The sequence below is a fragment of the Drosophila subpulchrella genome, unplaced genomic scaffold, assembly GCF_014743375.2.
Source record: "Drosophila subpulchrella strain 33 F10 #4 breed RU33 unplaced genomic scaffold, RU_Dsub_v1.1 Primary Assembly Seq66, whole genome shotgun sequence".
In the NCBI taxonomy this organism is placed as follows: domain Eukaryota; kingdom Metazoa; phylum Arthropoda; class Insecta; order Diptera; family Drosophilidae; genus Drosophila; species Drosophila subpulchrella.
The window spans coordinates 463,310-472,092 of record NW_023665702.1 but is presented as its reverse complement, the minus strand read 5'-3'; positions in this window follow the sequence as shown (position 1 = coordinate 472,092).

The window sequence follows — 8,783 nt, the reverse complement described above, 5'->3', positions numbered from 1 at the left end:
GATCCGCCTGCTGCATTTTGGTAAGGCACAGCTGCAACCGCGGGATGTATTTAATTCGCTGGATGGGCAATGTTGGTCAACTCTCTACAGATACATCAACCAGGCTCTAAAGTACCGAAACAACATTTTAACGGAAACCCTTTAAACACTTCATATTATAAATCCAACACGTAACTCAGTTCACCTAGTGTTAAACTGATTGGTAGAACGATGTGATATCTGGGGAAGACCCGGGAAGTCAGGTTTAGTACACTGTGCAGTTTTGACACTGGGAAAGCGGAGATCGACAGACGGTTAAAATAACCAAGTCGATATATTTCATTTCCTTTTTTAATTCTTGTTTATATACAAATTTGTGAAACTTGAAATGCCGTTTGTTCAATGTTTTTTTTTACAAATTAAGAATACTACTACTACTACTATTCTATTATCTTATGGTCAAGATTAGAGAAGGGTATATTATTTATTGTAGTAGTACTATTAAAAGTAATTAAAAATGACCCATTTAAATGAGTAGTAGGGAAAGACGGCTTCTGGGACGATTAGCATATTAAGGGCCCCAAGCCCCCCTCCCCCTCATTAACCTATGCGGGTTCTGGGACAATTAGCATAATCCAATAAATTAAGTGATTTTAATGGACTTTGAACTCATAAAAATGTCACGATCATGTCTATAAAGAGTATACTTAATTGCCCCCATCGGCCCCACATCCCCATGTGACAATATTGATCATGTATCCTTCCCCTCATTATGTGCAATTAATAGTCAGGTGAGAAAGGTGCACGTGAGAAAGGTCGCACAACCATAGTATCCAAAGGTTGTTATCTTAGAGGAACATATCCGATCATGTTGGGGAAAGGTGTGATCACGTACCCTTTTGCCTCATTATCACAGGTGTTGCTGTGCACGTGAGAAAGGTCGCACACCCAAAGTATTCAAAGATGGTTATCTTAGAGGAACATGTCCGATCATGTTGAGGAATAATATTTTTTATGATTGTAAAATTAATTTAGAAATCAAAAAAACCCCAATAAAATAAATCTCACAAGTTAATGATTCTCAGATGGGGAATATTTTCAAACACACATTTTTGTTTCCGCCCCTAACCAATGAATAGTCGATGTAACCTACTAGAATTACCTAAGTTTTTGAATTTAAAAAATCTTAAGTATGCACCTCTCATCTTCAATATTATCGTTCAAGCCCACTTCAAACACTATAAATGATCGAGGACAATAGTTAGTCTTCCAAAAATAGTCTTGAAGTGGGATACTCTACTACGTCAAACGTAACTTAAGTTTTTTTTTTTTTTTTTTTAATGCTTTGCTATTTATTTATTGAATCTTCTCCCTTTGGATACTAACAATAAGTGTATCAAATCTTAGACTACTTAATCTATCTCTCAGTCATATGACTGCTGTTGTGCTAAAGGGGCCCGAAAGTTATAGCTGGCTTGGCAGGTCGTTGCGTTGTAGACGGGATCGGCTGGAAACCCAAGTCAAGCCTCTTGCGAGGCGATTGGGGTGCACAGAGAGTTTTTCGTTGTAGGACGCTTTTTGTTTGTCTATTTCATCTTTTACGGTAGGAATGCTTAGGTCCCTGTGGATGTTTTGGTTGCGAATATACCATGGTGCCCCAGTGATAGTTCGCAGGATTTTCGATTGAACGCGCTGTATAATGTCTATGTTGCTTCTGCTGGCGTTTCCCCATAGCTGGGAGCCGTATGTCCAGATAGGCTTGAGAGTGGAGTTGTAGAGCAAAACCTTGTAGTCTAGACGCAGGGGCGAACGAGCGTTAAGAATCCAGTGGAAGCTGCTGGCCTTTAGTTTTAGATGTACTTTCTTGCGTTCGATGTGTCTTCTCCAGGTTAGTCGTCTGTCAAGGTGGACGCCGAGATACGTTACATCGTTGACTTGGGGAATCTGCGTATTATTCAATAATAGTGGAGGGCATGTTTGCCTGTTGAGAGTAAACGTTATGTGTTTACATTTTTGTTCATTTATTTTAATCCGCCAATCAGATAGCCACCTCTCTACTACGAGGAGGTGGTTTGCTAGCTGTGTTGTGGCTCGGCCTGGGCACCTCGAGCGACTTAAAATTGCGGTGTCGTCAGCGAACGTAGATGTTGTTAGCTGCTCGTTCGTAGGAATATCCGCTGTGTATAGGAGGAACAGAGTAGGCCCTAGCGCGCTTCCTTGCGGGACTCCGGCTTTGATAATGTAGTCGTCGGATGTTGTTGTATTGCACCTTACTGCGAAGGTCCTGTTGTATAGGTACGACTCAAGAAGCTTGTGAGTGTAATCAGGCAAGTGTGTTTTGATTTTGTGCATGAGGCCATCTAGCCATACTCGATCGAAGGCTTGAGATACATCGAGGAATATTGCGCTGCAGTATTCCCGATGCTCAAAGGCTGTGCGTATTTCTGATGTTATTCTGTTAACTTGTTCGATAGTTCCATGGTTTTGACGAAATCCAAATTGATGAGCAGGGATAACATTGTGTGCTCCTAGATATGGTGTTATGCGAGTTAGAAGGCATTTTTCGAACAGCTTAGACAGACACGATAATAAACTAATTGGTCTGTAGGATGACGGAATTGTGTGGTCTTTTCCGGGCTTCGGTATCATAATGATGATAGATTTTTTCCATTTTTTCGGATAGTAGCCGAGAGTTATAATCCCATTGAAGAGCTTACAAATAACCTCAATGGCAGAGTTTGGAAGTTCTATTAACATTTTTGGGGTTATTTGGTCACCGCCAGGGGCCTTTTTCGGTTTCAGTTCACCAATGACTTTCGCGATCTCCTTTGGCTGAAACAGTGGTGGTAGGGAAATAGATTCAGGTTCGATTTGTGGTAGGAAAAATGAACCAGTGGCAGGGTTCGGCTGGAAGACGTTTCTGAGATGTAAAGCAAAAGTTTCGGCTCTATCTTCGTCGCTGCGGACCCAGATGCCAGATGAGTTTCTTATCGGAGTGACTGTTTCGATTGGAGAGCTCAGATTTGGGTGAGCCCTCCACAGAGGATGTTTTGTACTGGTTGGCGAAAGTTTTTTAATGTACTGCAGCTGTGCATTTTCGGTTTCTTGCTTTAGAGCTCGATTTAGTGTGCGAGTGGCTTCCTTGAGACGTTGTTTTGATGACGGCGATCTGTTGGTTTGCCAGGCACGTCGCAGGCGCCTCTTTTCTAGGACTAACCGTTCAATTTGCAGATTAGTTTTGAAATGGTTGGTTTGCACGTCCCTGCCTTGTGGTGTTGAGATAGTGGCTGCCTCCACGAATACTTCTTCAAGAGCATCGGTAGAGCAGTCGATGTCCGCTTCGATGTTGAAGTGAGGGGTTAATTTGATGTGTGAGCTTACATACTTTTTATATTTTAACCAGTTGGTTCTGTGCGACGTCAGCCTGAGGGGGTGGTCTGTGGTTTTTGTGCTTTGAAGAAGAGTTATTAGCACTGGCGAATGGTCTGACGACAGGTCCGAAAGCGCTTTGGCGCTTATTATATTGCGTGGAATGTTTTTTGTCACCGCAAAGTCTATTGGGTCTGGAACTTTCCTGGGGTCTGTTGGCCAGTATGTGGGGCTGCCAGGGGAAACATAGTCTAATTTGTTGTTCGGTTTTATGATTGCATTGTATAATTGCCTTCCTTTGGGAGTCACAAGGCGTGATCCCCAGTGCGTGTGTTTGGCATTATAGTCCCCTGCAGCTATAAAGCGATCTCCAAGCAAGTTGTAGAAGTCCATGAATTGTCCTTCAGAAATTGTAAAGCGAGGCGGGCAGTAGACAGCGGCTATGGTGATGTTTCCGTTGCCTGACTGCACTTTGATGGACGTGGCTTGCAAGTAATTAGTTGAAAACCTTTGGTGAAAGTGGTGCTTGATGCGTTCCCTGATTAGGATGCCGGTTCCGCCGTGGGCTTTACCATCTGGATGGTCTGTGCGGTAGAAAGTGTAGCCTCTTATTTGGAAGTTGTATTTGTTTGTGAGGTGCGTCTCTACCAGTAGCATAATGTCGATATGGTTTTCATTCAGGAACTGTGTTACTTCAAGGTTGCGCCGTGAAACGCCATTGGCGTTCCACATGGTTATTCGTAGATTTGCCATCTGATTATTTGGCTGTATCACCATGTTCTGGTTTTGAACCAGTGTTTGCATGGTCGTTTTCATGAATGACATGAGTTCCATCATACTTTGTTGCATGGTGACCATCATAGTTTCCAGAGTGCTTTGCGACTGTACTTGGATCTGCTGAGCGTTTCCTAGATTAGACTGGAGTGGGTTTTCCGTCCCCGATCGAAGGGCATCGGCGTATGAGAATCCCTTCTGGGTATTTAGTTGACCAAATGATGATCTTGCAGCCGTGCCGAAAAATACTTCCGGCGTCGTACGCGAGTAAGTGTACGCATTTTGGGTATTCTGATGGCGCGTTGCTATCACTTTTCGCATGCGGTCCTTCATCTCCTTGTAGATCGGACAGCCCCTGTAGTTTGCCGTGTGGTTACCTTGGCAATTAACGCATTTTTTCTTTTTGGGGTCTTCTTTGTTGGCAGGGCAGTTAGCCGAATTGTGGAAGTCTCCACAAGCTACACAGACTGTTCGAAGCGAACAGTATGCCCTGGTGTGTCCATACTCCTGAAAATTTGTGCACTGCACTGGGCCGTTCCTTTTATGTGGCTCTTCCACGTTAATTCTTCGGTGCAATAAGTATTGCAGGTTATAAATGGGGTGCACTTCATTTTTCTTCAAGACTCTGCTGTCTGGCTCCAGCTCGACCCTGAAGAGTGGTTGCGGCTCTTTTTTCCTGTTTATAATGTTACTGACGTTCTTTGCAGAAAACCCTTTTTCCTTGAGAGCATCGATAACTTCCTTGGCGGTTACGTCGGGCTCGATTCCTTTTAGTACCACTTGCAGGCCCTTGCTGCTTTTTAGTTGGTACGTGTAGTAGCTTTTCCTGGCTTCCTCCAGGTATTTGGATACTGCTCGGAAATGTTCTTCAGATTTGGTCTGAAGCTTGGTTTCATGGATATCCCCTTTTGTGACCGGAACAACATGAAAGTTTCCGTCCCCGGTCAGCGCAACAATTTTGTTGACCAGGGCGTTCGAGATTTTCTCCCTAATGTAAATTGGTGGGGGCTTAGGTTTCGGTTGGGTCTCCTGAGCCCGTTCTGGTTCATTTTCCGCTAGAAGCGCAAATCTATTGCTGTTTGATCTCCCGGGTAATTTATCTTCTATTTGGACACGGTTTATTTTTGCCTTGTTACCTACCGCGATGTTCTGCGGGCTAAGCTTACGCTTGATATGGATGTCCGATCTAGTCCGGTCTGTATGGCCGGACCCGCTTGCTGAATTTTGTTTTGGTTTTGATTTGTTGTCGTGGTTTTTGTTGCCCTTGTATTTAGAGCTGCGGTTGCAGTCGATTCCGAAATAATAGTCGTAGCTGTGGTTGTTGTTGGTTTTTTTGCCGTAGCTGTAGTTGTTGCTGACAAATTTAGAGCGGATGCAGAAGTTTTACCGTTGCATGTTGTTGGTGCGCCAGGGGTCGAAACTGATGGTGGGGGGGTTTTGCATTGTTGACTCCACGCCGTCGGAGTAGGGGTAGCCGTAAGTAAGCATGGTGAGCAAGATCGTGCTCTTTGGCTATCGACCGACAGTAGGGTCGTTTCTTGCACTTCGCTATCACGCGTTGAGACATACGAAAAGAAACCGTCTCTTCGGCTCGCGGAGCTGAGTCGCTCTTTATTCTGTTCGTAGCTCATTGAGCTTTTATTAGCGTGGCACTTATTTAATATTATAAGATGAGACAATGTATGTGCTAGTCAAAGTCATTACACCGATTTTGTGTGTTGAAACCTAAATTTCTTTGGGTTTTAGCGTCTTTTCGCTTATTCGAAATTAACCAGTTTAGTTTTTGTGTTTTGTTTGCATTTAATTTATCAACTTTCTTGCACTTTTCGCGGAGCTCGCACAAGACACGTCCGCTCTCTTAAGTAAAAGTGAAACAATGATCGTGCAAAAAGAGTTTAAACTAAAAGAATAAAATAAAATGAATAACCAAAATCAGTATTGTCAGTCCTGCAAGTGTTTCTTGCAAAAGAATAAGTGGGCAAACCATGTCCGTTCGGAGGTGCATAAGTGAAATGCAATTCAACCCCTTGACGGAAGAGTCAAAAAAATTTCTGAGGGATTCAAGGGAAGCATACTGCATTACATGTATGTAAACGATGGATCGGACTTGATCTTACCTGAGAGTTTCTTGAATGAAGCTGGATTGTCCCTGCTACCTCATCTCAGCGTTCTATTAGAAAGTTATACTTCAGCAAAAGTCAACTTTGAATTGTTTGCAGAGTATATACTTTTTAAAGATGACTCTGAGGAAATTGAAATGAAAAGCTTTCAAAGTAAAATGACGATCATGAATAAAGATTCTGATTTAGAATGCATCTTTCATGAACATACCATGGAAATAATTTCTAAAACTCAAGAATTTCAAGAGAGAGACAGCGGATGGTCTCTTATAAAATTGATTCGCTTGGAAATGAATGTGAACCACTATACACCGATGGCTGGTTCGTCCTTCATACCACTACCTCGTTTCCTTTTGACAAAAAAAGCAATAGTCAATGTTTGTAATGAAAATGATCAATATTGTTTTAAATTGGCGTTGATTTCTGCCTTAAAAATTGTTAACAGGCCGCAAAGATGTTCGGCATATAATATTGATATATCGCTGGAGATAATTTATATAAGTGATGAAATAAAATTAGATTTCGCAGGGTTGACTTTCCCCCTTGAAATAAAATGTATTAAGCATTTTTTAAAAAAGAATACTCATATGAGTTTGAACGTATTCGGATACAATGAAGAGACGAGGGAAATAATTGGACCACTTTTTCAATCGGAAGTGGAAAAACCTCTTCATATCAATATGATGTTTTTGGAAGATGGTGGGAATGGACATTATATGTACATTAAAAATATTTCAAGGTAAATTCATTTATTCATTTTTATCTCTTTTAAGCAATTAAATAATGTGTATATAATTCTCTTTTAAAGATTAATGACAGCGCAAAGAGGAAATCAGAAGAGTGCGCAATATTTCTGCAATGTGTGTTTGAATTTTTCCAAAACTGAGGAAGCTGCATTGAAACACAAAACGCTCTGCAGTAGGAAGGTCTCAAAGAAGCCACACCCCCAGAATAATACATTATAATTTACCCAAGTTCAACATCAGGTTCAAGTTCCATTTGTTGTCTATGTGTGTTTGAATTTTTCCAAAACTGAGGAAGCTGCATTGAAACACAAAACGCTCTGCAGTAGGAAGGTCTCAAAGAAGCCACACCCCCAGAATAATACATTATAATTTACCCAAGTTCAACATCAGGTTCAAGTTCCATTTGTTGTCTACGCGGATTTCGAATGCATTCTGGAACCAAAAAATCTTGAAGTGAGCCCCAAAATATTTAATATTAACGAACATATTCCAATATCATATGCGTATTATATAAAGTGTGCTTTTGATTCTAAACTAGATAAATTTGTTTTAGAAACAGGAAAAAATTCGGGAGTAAGTTTTGTAAGTTCATTGATTAAAAATTTAACTAAATTAAGTGATGACTACTTACATAAAATAGTTCCTATGAGAATGACTTTGGATGACCAGCAAATATTTGATAATTCATTGAATTGTTCTATTTGTCAGAAAGTTTTAGGGACTGATAGGGTTAGAGATCATTGTCATTTCACAGGTCGCTTTAGAGGTGCAGCCCACTCTAAATGTAATTTGAATTATAAAGTAAAGAAATTTATTCCAGTATTTTTTCATAATTTTTCGAAATACGACTGTCATTTATTTATTCAAGAGTTAGGAAAGATTCCCGGTGAAATTTCCGTAATACCAATAAATAAGGAAAACTATATTTCTGTCTCAAAAAAAATAAAAAGTTTAAGTGGAAATAGTTTTGAAATTCGTTTTCTCGATACATATAGATTTATGCCATCAAGTTTAGATACCCTAGCTTCTAATTAAGTTGATGATCAATTGAACACTGTAAAATCGTTTTTCAGTAATGATATAGAATTTCGACTAATGCGTAAGAAGGGTATATTTCCCTATGAATATTTAGATTCCGCTAGTAGACTCGAGGAAACTTCCCTCCCACCAAGGGAAGCATTCTATAGTAATTCAACGGAAAGGGAATGCTCTCAGGAAGATTATGATCAAGCTCTTAAAGTTTGGTCGCATTTCTCATGTTCCACTCTTAAAGATTATTTAGAATTATATTTAAAAACTGATGTATTTCTTTTAACCGACATTTTTGAAAACTTCAGAAAGATTTGTATGCAAATTTATTCACTTGACCCAGCTCAGTATTTTACGACACCAGGTCTATCTTGGGAGGCAATGTTGAAAACTACAAATATTCAACTTGAATTGCTGACAGATATAGATATGTATAGATTTATTCAAAGTAGCATTCGAGGTGGTTTAGTTCAATGTTGTCATAGATATACAAAAGCAAATAACAAATATTTGTCAGATTATGATTCCTCGAAGGAGTCTTCATTTTTAATGTATGTGGATGCTAATAACTTGTATGGTTGGGCAATGTCACAACCTTTACCATATAAAGATTTTAAGTGGATGTCTACCACAGACATAGACAATTTTGATATTAATAATATTCCAATCGATAGCAAATACGGTTATTTTTTGGAAGTGGACTTAATATATCCATATCCATACTAAATACTTTACATAGGCAAAATGCAAAAAATAAGTTTGAAAA